Here is a 7,583-nt window from a genome sequence, read left to right on the forward strand (position 1 = left end):
ATATATAAGAGAAAATGAAAATGGTATTATGTGATTATTAGACAAAGCCTAAGTTAAATGTGCATTGACATGTTCAGATTCACTAAGATCTTAAATTCCAAATCAATTTGACATTTTCACTATTGCATGTTTCTGATATAAGTCATTTTGTAGATTACTTCTTGCTATTTTCTGTGGGTGGACTGCGTTTTAGGGCATCATGTGCAATATTTGAATGGGATATGAAATGGGAGTTATGATACTGTTTTTCTGGGTTGAGAAAATTAATATTTAATTTAGCTTCTGCCACTAAGGAGCTCTGAGAATATAAACACTTTTTAAAATTTAAGTTTATTGAACCTATATTCATCTCATTTCATGAGAATGTTACAGGTCAGTAATTACATTTCAGTTACAGCTTCCTTGTGTCATTATGTTGTTTTTCAATAATCAATCATTATATTTTAAAATGGATGTATAACTATTTTTCATTTGAGGAAGTAAAGAAATATTTTCAGTGTGTGGGATAAAAATTTAATCAGTTAAGCTGACATTTACTAAGTTCTTGGCCTGATCAAACATAATAGATGTCATTTTTACAAAAGGAGAAAAAAATTGGCTATATTTGAAACTGCCCAGAGAGTGGAATTATTAATATTCTTTTCTCTTAGTTTGCTTTTAAACATTGTTTTGCTCAAAGAGCTGAAAAAGGCAAATGTTCTGATTATAGGTTTGTAGAGTGTTGATAATTGTGTGCTTCATATAGTCATGGAACATTTTTCCTGTGTAGCTTTTTCTTTAGGTTAGAGCTTCACAGTTTCCTACTGAGAAAATGCAGTCATTCACATATTGTTGATTGCAGTATGTCTGAAGAGCATACAAAAGTTCCATATTCTGTGTTTTGAATATTATATGAAATAAAACTGGGTCCTGGGTTATACATTTCTACAAATTGGTGAATCTGTTAAGTCCATTTTTCAGGCTACATTTATCATCTTTTACTAGCTTCACTTTTACTGCTGAAACATTACATAAAGAAATACATTTATCACATTCTATAGTGAGGATCTAAGGGGACTGATTATAGGCAGTTGCTCCCAAATATTAAATAAGGCTATTCCCTTACCTTTAAACTAGAATAAATCCAAAAATTAAATAAAACTATGTATCTATCTGGAACTGGGGAAAGGGTCAGATTATTTCAACATCAAAGTATAAAAGAGCAGGACCCAGAAATCCAATTCCAGAAGTGTCTTATTGCATAACAAAATGCCCCCTAAACTTAGTAACTTAAAGCAATAACATTTTCTCTTCTCAGGAATAAGGGGAACCTTGGTCTAGACTGCCTATTTCTAATCCATTTGGCATCAGGTGGGGTGGCTTGAAAGTTAGAAACTAGAATCAGTGTCTGGTGCTTGGGCTGTGAAGACTCATTTGGGGTTGAGGGATCTGGGACTTCTGGAATTTCTCTTTATATCTCTATGTGATGTCTCCACATGGTCTTTCCAGCATAGTGGCTGCAGGATGGTAGAAATTCTGACATGCAGGCTCAGGGCACATATCCCAAGAGAGAAAGAACTAGGCAAAATTTCTATTGCTTTTTATAACCTAGGAATTTCTGCCTTGTTCTCTTTATTAAAAGAATTAAGTCATTGAAGCCACACAATATTCAGTGGTAGAGGTATTAGACCCTACCTATTGATGAGAGAAGTTCAAATGATTTGAGGCATATTTAAAACCAAACTAATATCTGAATTTCCTATTATAGATGTTAATATTACTAAGGAAAATTTAGTAAGGTATACTATGCCAGTGTTTTCTGGACTCTCTAAAGCAATTTTCATCAAAGTTAAGACACTTTACAACATTCATAATGTTGTTCCAAATCCTCAATACTTCCATTTTTACTGTTTAATATGTTCTATCCACTGATCTAGTTTTTACATTAAAACAATTATTTTAAAGGTAATTTGAGTTACACTGTGTCCTTTGAGAAGTAGACATCAAAACAAAATTAGTTGTGCAAGAGACTTATGTGTAAACTTCTAGAAGAATAAAGTGGAGGAGATAGAGAATGGCAAGATATCCTTCACACCATGATGCAGGTCTGACATGTGTGAAAGGAGAAGAGGAAGGGCAAATTGGACAGGAAGAGACTCATAGTTTCACACAGTTCAAAGAAATATTTTATCAGGCCGATCAGAAGTATCAGTTTCTTTAAAAACAAACAAAAAAACTAACTAACTAAACGTGCATCTACCATACAATACAGCAATTTAATTCCTGGGCATTTATCCCAAAGCAATAAAGATTTATGTTCATACTAAAACATGTATACAAATGTTTGGGGTAGTTTATTCATAATAGCCCCAAACTGGGAACAATCCAGATGTTTTTCAGCAGGTGAGTTGTTAAAAAATCTGTGCTACATCCATACCACAGAAAAATACTCAGTCAATTAAAAAATTATTGAAACACACAACAACAACCTCGGTGATTCTCTAGAAAATTATTATGAATGAGAAAAGTCAGTCATAAAAATTTACATATGGTATGATTCCATTTACATAGCATTCTTGAAATGACAATGTTATAGAAATGGGGAACATGCTTGTGGGTTGCCAGGAGCTAAGGAGGGGGTGGGAGTGAAAGGATAGTGGGTGTAGGTGTAAAAGGGCGACATAAGGGGTCCTTCTGGTGATGAGAATGTTCTATATCTTGACTGTATCAATGTCAGTATCCTAGCCGTGATATTGCATCATAGTTTTACAAAGTGATAGCATTTGAGAAGCTGGTGAAAGGTATACACAATCTGTCCACCATTTCTTACAACTGCATGTGAATTTATATTTATCTCAAGATAAAGTTTTTAATGAAAAATAATGAAATTAAAGTAATAAAACATGTAATTTCCAAAGCAGCATTTTTTTTCATAGATAGATAAGCTTTATTCCAATGTCTATATAAAAATGAGTTGACGTCGAACAGGAAAAGGTTTTTCCAAAGGGTTAAAATCTATCAAACAACAGAACTTGGTCCTTTTCCCTTTAGTTTGTCTCTCAATTCAGTTGGCTGACACATCATTTTTAGTGTCCGCCCTCACTAACCATTTTCACCACACACAATATCTAAAAGTCTTCAGCATTTCCCATTTCTCTGGAAATGTGTTAAACTGCATTCAGTTACAAGCAATGGGAAAGATTTTTATCTGCTCATACTCTATTCCATCGGAGACAAAAACACATTCCTGAATTCTCTTGTTTAAATTGTGGCTGTTGGCAAAGTGTCCAGATGAAGAACTTAATGCTAATACACAAAGAACACAGTATAATCTCTGTATAGTAGTAACTCTGCTTTAACTTTTTCTCATTAAAGAATTATTTTTATTATGTCTCCACAAGGAAGTTATAAAAATTACCTGTAAAAACATTGAAAAGGCTCTTAAAAGTCCTGGAATGAAAAATTCTGCAGTATAAATCATGATACATCTTCTATGATTTGCAAATAAGAATAAAATAAATTCTATAAGTTAGAATTTCTGAATGAGTTTGATAGGAATTTACCAGAAGGAGCCAGAACATTAAAGCTTAACAATTTCCTATTTTCATCCCAGCTGAGTTTTTAAAAAGCTATATAATCTGTTGACAGGCACAATCCACACAGGAACTTGCTGCTGCCACTAATGATGAAGTCAATCTGAAGGACAGAGATTTGCATGCTGGACGTGCCAGGCTCTTCCATGCAACTGGCTGAAGTGGTCTTCTCTTATTTTTTCCCTTATGTTTTAAATAAAAGTAAATATACCTATGGTAAAAAAAATTAAATGATACAGAAAGATCTAAAATAATAAAAAAATTTTAATGGTACAGAAAGATTTTTTCTCCCATAACCTAGAAAATCTGATGTCTTCCAAACCATCAGTCTTATGAATAATTTGCAAAGTGAAGTCAAACTCGAAGTCTCTTCATCTGAAAATGAATCTCAGTACTTTTGCAATGTGTTGATTCTGTCATATATTACCTCTGTTACAGAGGAAAGCCATGCAGTCTTCTACTTAAAAAAACTAATTACAAAAGCAACATGCACATTCTTCTCAGAGATAGCAAGTCCAGGCAGCACCTTGTACTCCGTGGATCTGGTCCTGGTTACGGGCAGCGTCCCTGGTATCCAGAGTCAAGGGCGGCAGGAGCTCAGCCGAACCCTTCCTGAATGCCTCGGATCCTCCTGGCCAGCTGCACATCCTTTGGGAAGCGAGGGACACGGCCTGTATGTAAGGAGAGGAGATAGGCATCCTCAAAGAGATTAACTAGAAACGCTACTGCTGCCAGGCGGCCGAAGGAGTTCTTCCTTAACAACAGGTGTGTGCTCTTCTGAAGAGTTCGGATCTCCTTCAGAACCCTATTTCTCCGGCGAGCAAGTTGACGGGAGGAAGTGCCTAAGGATGGGCCCGGCCGGGGGCAGCCTCCTTGGGGCTTCAGGCTTGCGGATCCGGAGGCGCGGGCCCATGGCTGGAGCTCAGGCTTGCGGACCCGCGGTTCCTTCTCGGCCTTCCAGGTCCGGAGGCAGAGGCTGCCATCCAGGGGAGGGTCAGCAGCGCCCTGGCAGCGTGCCGTGGCTAGGTGGCGTTCAAATTGTCCGCTCCGCCGCGGATTCACTGCTGGCGTTTTTTCCAAAGCAGCATTCTTGAAAATAATTTCATCTGACTGTTGTGGCTTGTCAGTAATAGAGGAAATACTATTTTATGTTGGTTAATTTGAGAATGGAATTTTTAGCTTTGCATTTATTAACAAAAAATGTGCTAACTCATATGTTACTTATGTTTCAAATAACTTTCTAAAGTAATCTCCAGGATATATGTTTTTTTAAAAAATGTGTCAAATTATATGGTATTTATATCTAAGTAGTAGAAAAGATAATGCTTCTCAATTTGCCTTTACCAACCAGTTGTAAATGTATAAAAATACTCATGGGGGCTTCCCTGGTGGCGCAGTGGTTGAGAGTCCGCCTGCCGATGCAGGGGACACAGGTTCGTGCCCCGGTCCGGGAAGATCCCACATGCCGCGGAGCGGCTAGGCCCGTGAGCCATGGCCGCTGAGCCTGCGCGTCCGGAGCATGTGCTCCGCAATAGGAGAGGCCACAAAAGTGAGAGGTCCGCGTACCGAAAAAAAAAAAAATACTCATGAAGAAATTTTATCAGGTTTTACGTATCTCTTCATAATGTTCAAAATATATGCAGTAAGTTTTCAGATGATTTTATAACCATGTTTATCAGGTATTAAAAAGAATCCAACTCACCCTGAGGAACATGTTCTTGTTTTGATAAAAACTAATCACTTTTCTTACAAATGGGGTAAAATATAAACTCAGTGTAAAAGAAAGAAAATTGATTGTCAAATGTGTAAATAAAATTTGAATTTATACTCATTTGGCATACCCAATCATAAATACACTATTGTGAACCTAAGAGTTTATTCAGAAAGTCTTGAAATTTTCCAGCTCCTTTATGCCCAAGTGGAGCTATTTCCAAGAGGAAGCAATGCATTCAGGTTCAACACAGTACCTAATCAGTGTCTATTTCTATGCAAAGTTGAAATAAAAATGTTTGAAAAGTTTTCGACCATCCCTTAAAATAATAAAGATAACTAATATCTTGATTAATAATTTCTCTTAAATTGTCATTTATATTTCGGTTGATAAGGACTTTTTACTGTAATAATAGTAACAAGTAGGTTTTTTTTTTATTACAGTTCAGTAATTGAGTTAATAAAGCATGTTCTCTTATTAAAGCGTTTTGGTCTTTGCACCTTTCTTGCTTGTCCCAATCATCTATATAGTCTATATAATCCATATCTATATATCTACACCATGAAGTTATTGTGTTTTTAAAACCATTCTCCAATTTCCCTTGTTATGAAAGATTAGATGTACAAAATAGCTTTATAAACTTTAAGAAACTCAAACCTGACAAACACCTAACAATTAACTGTGTTCACTGTATTGATTTATCATAATACTGCCGTAAATAATGTTGACTTCATTGCTTCCCAATTAATACTTGAATCCATACAACTTTGGACCATAAATGAACGTATTTTGATGAGTTATTTTATTAAGTTAATTATTTTGCTTATTAAAAAAGTCTATAGAAATAATATAAGTTCAAATAAGGCAAAAGAGTATATTGTGAAAACAGACTCATTCACACTCGATACCCAGGTCTTCTCTCCAAAACTACTGATAATGTTTTCTTGTGGCTTCTCAAGAAATTTGCTATTCACCTTAAATATAAGTGACATATGGATACACTTTTTTTGAATTTCCCCAAATTGAAGTATACCTATGCTCTATTCCATAATTTTATGTTTTATTTTAAGCATGTATGTTGGTAAGAGTTTTATATCAGCAGATGTGTATTTACATGATATATCTGTTTTATATTTTATAATAAAATGCATAACACTCCTCTATTCATAATCATAAAGACTTTCATTTTTTCTGTTTTTCTCCTTTTTTTCTATTAAAAACGCTATGATTACTCTCATTGTACACATTTCTTTTCATACTTTTAATGATAATAAGCTCTTATGTAGTGCTTACTCTATACCAGGTACTCTTCTGAGACATATTATATAATTAGATCATCCTTCAATCTTATGAAGGATTTATTATTTCCATTCCATATATGTGGAAAATAAAGAAGAGAATACTTTAATATTTTCTGAAGTTCACGCATATAGTAAATGGCAGAACTGGAATTAGAAGGTAACCTAGATGCAAAAAAAAAAAACAATTATAACTTCTACATTAGATTCTCCCTCATGTATTTGAATACAATATAAGATAAATCTATGGATGTAGAATACTCAAGCCAAATAATAGATGTACTTTTCAATTTGCTATACAACTTACATTACCTTATTGCCCTTCAGAAAGATTTCATCAATTTGTAATTCTACCAATATATCATTCTTTCAACTATATGTGTACTATCAACTATTTTGACAACTGTTTACAGGATATAAATATTTTTTTGTTATTTTAATTTTTCTTATTATGATACATGGGTTTCATAAATTTATAATCCACTTGTCTATCTTTGGTATGACCTGCCTTTTCTGTTTTCTATTGTCTTGTAAAACTTTGTTCTTAGAAAGTGATTAAAAAGTAAACCTCTCATTTGAAGCACCATCTATATCATCTAGTACATATCTCTATGTATTTGAATTTATATTTAACCCTTTTTCTGGCTGCATGGAAGTCATTATTTATTTTTCTGCAAATCCCAAATAATTTTAATTAACACATTTTTATGATAACTGTGGTATTTGGCAACCCAGTCTAACAGTTGTCTAATTGTTAAGATTTTTTTCTTATTATTCCTGAATGCTTGTTTTTTATAGAAACTTGATTTACAACTCTTGTTATAATCAGGTTATTTATACATTTTTATTTTTTACTAATTAAATATGATGGTGTAAATGACCCTTGAATCCTCCCAGAGTGAAACCATAAACTCAGACTGGGATTTGGGGAGGGGGAAGAAAATCTTTGTCTTTTTGACTGTACTTTTCCTGGAATAGAGCACCCAGGCTAGAACTTCCATG

The 7,583-nt window shown here is 34.3% G+C and overlaps 1 pseudogene; it reads right to left on the reverse strand.

Moving 5' to 3' along the window:
• Positions 1 to 4,169: 4,169 nt before the first annotated feature.
• On the reverse strand, positions 4,170 to 4,485 carry LOC116744967 (annotated as a pseudogene).
• Between the last annotated feature and the right edge of the window lie 3,098 nt (positions 4,486 to 7,583).

This window comes from Phocoena sinus, chromosome 20, assembly GCF_008692025.1.
Source record: "Phocoena sinus isolate mPhoSin1 chromosome 20, mPhoSin1.pri, whole genome shotgun sequence".
In the NCBI taxonomy this organism is placed as follows: domain Eukaryota; kingdom Metazoa; phylum Chordata; class Mammalia; order Artiodactyla; family Phocoenidae; genus Phocoena; species Phocoena sinus.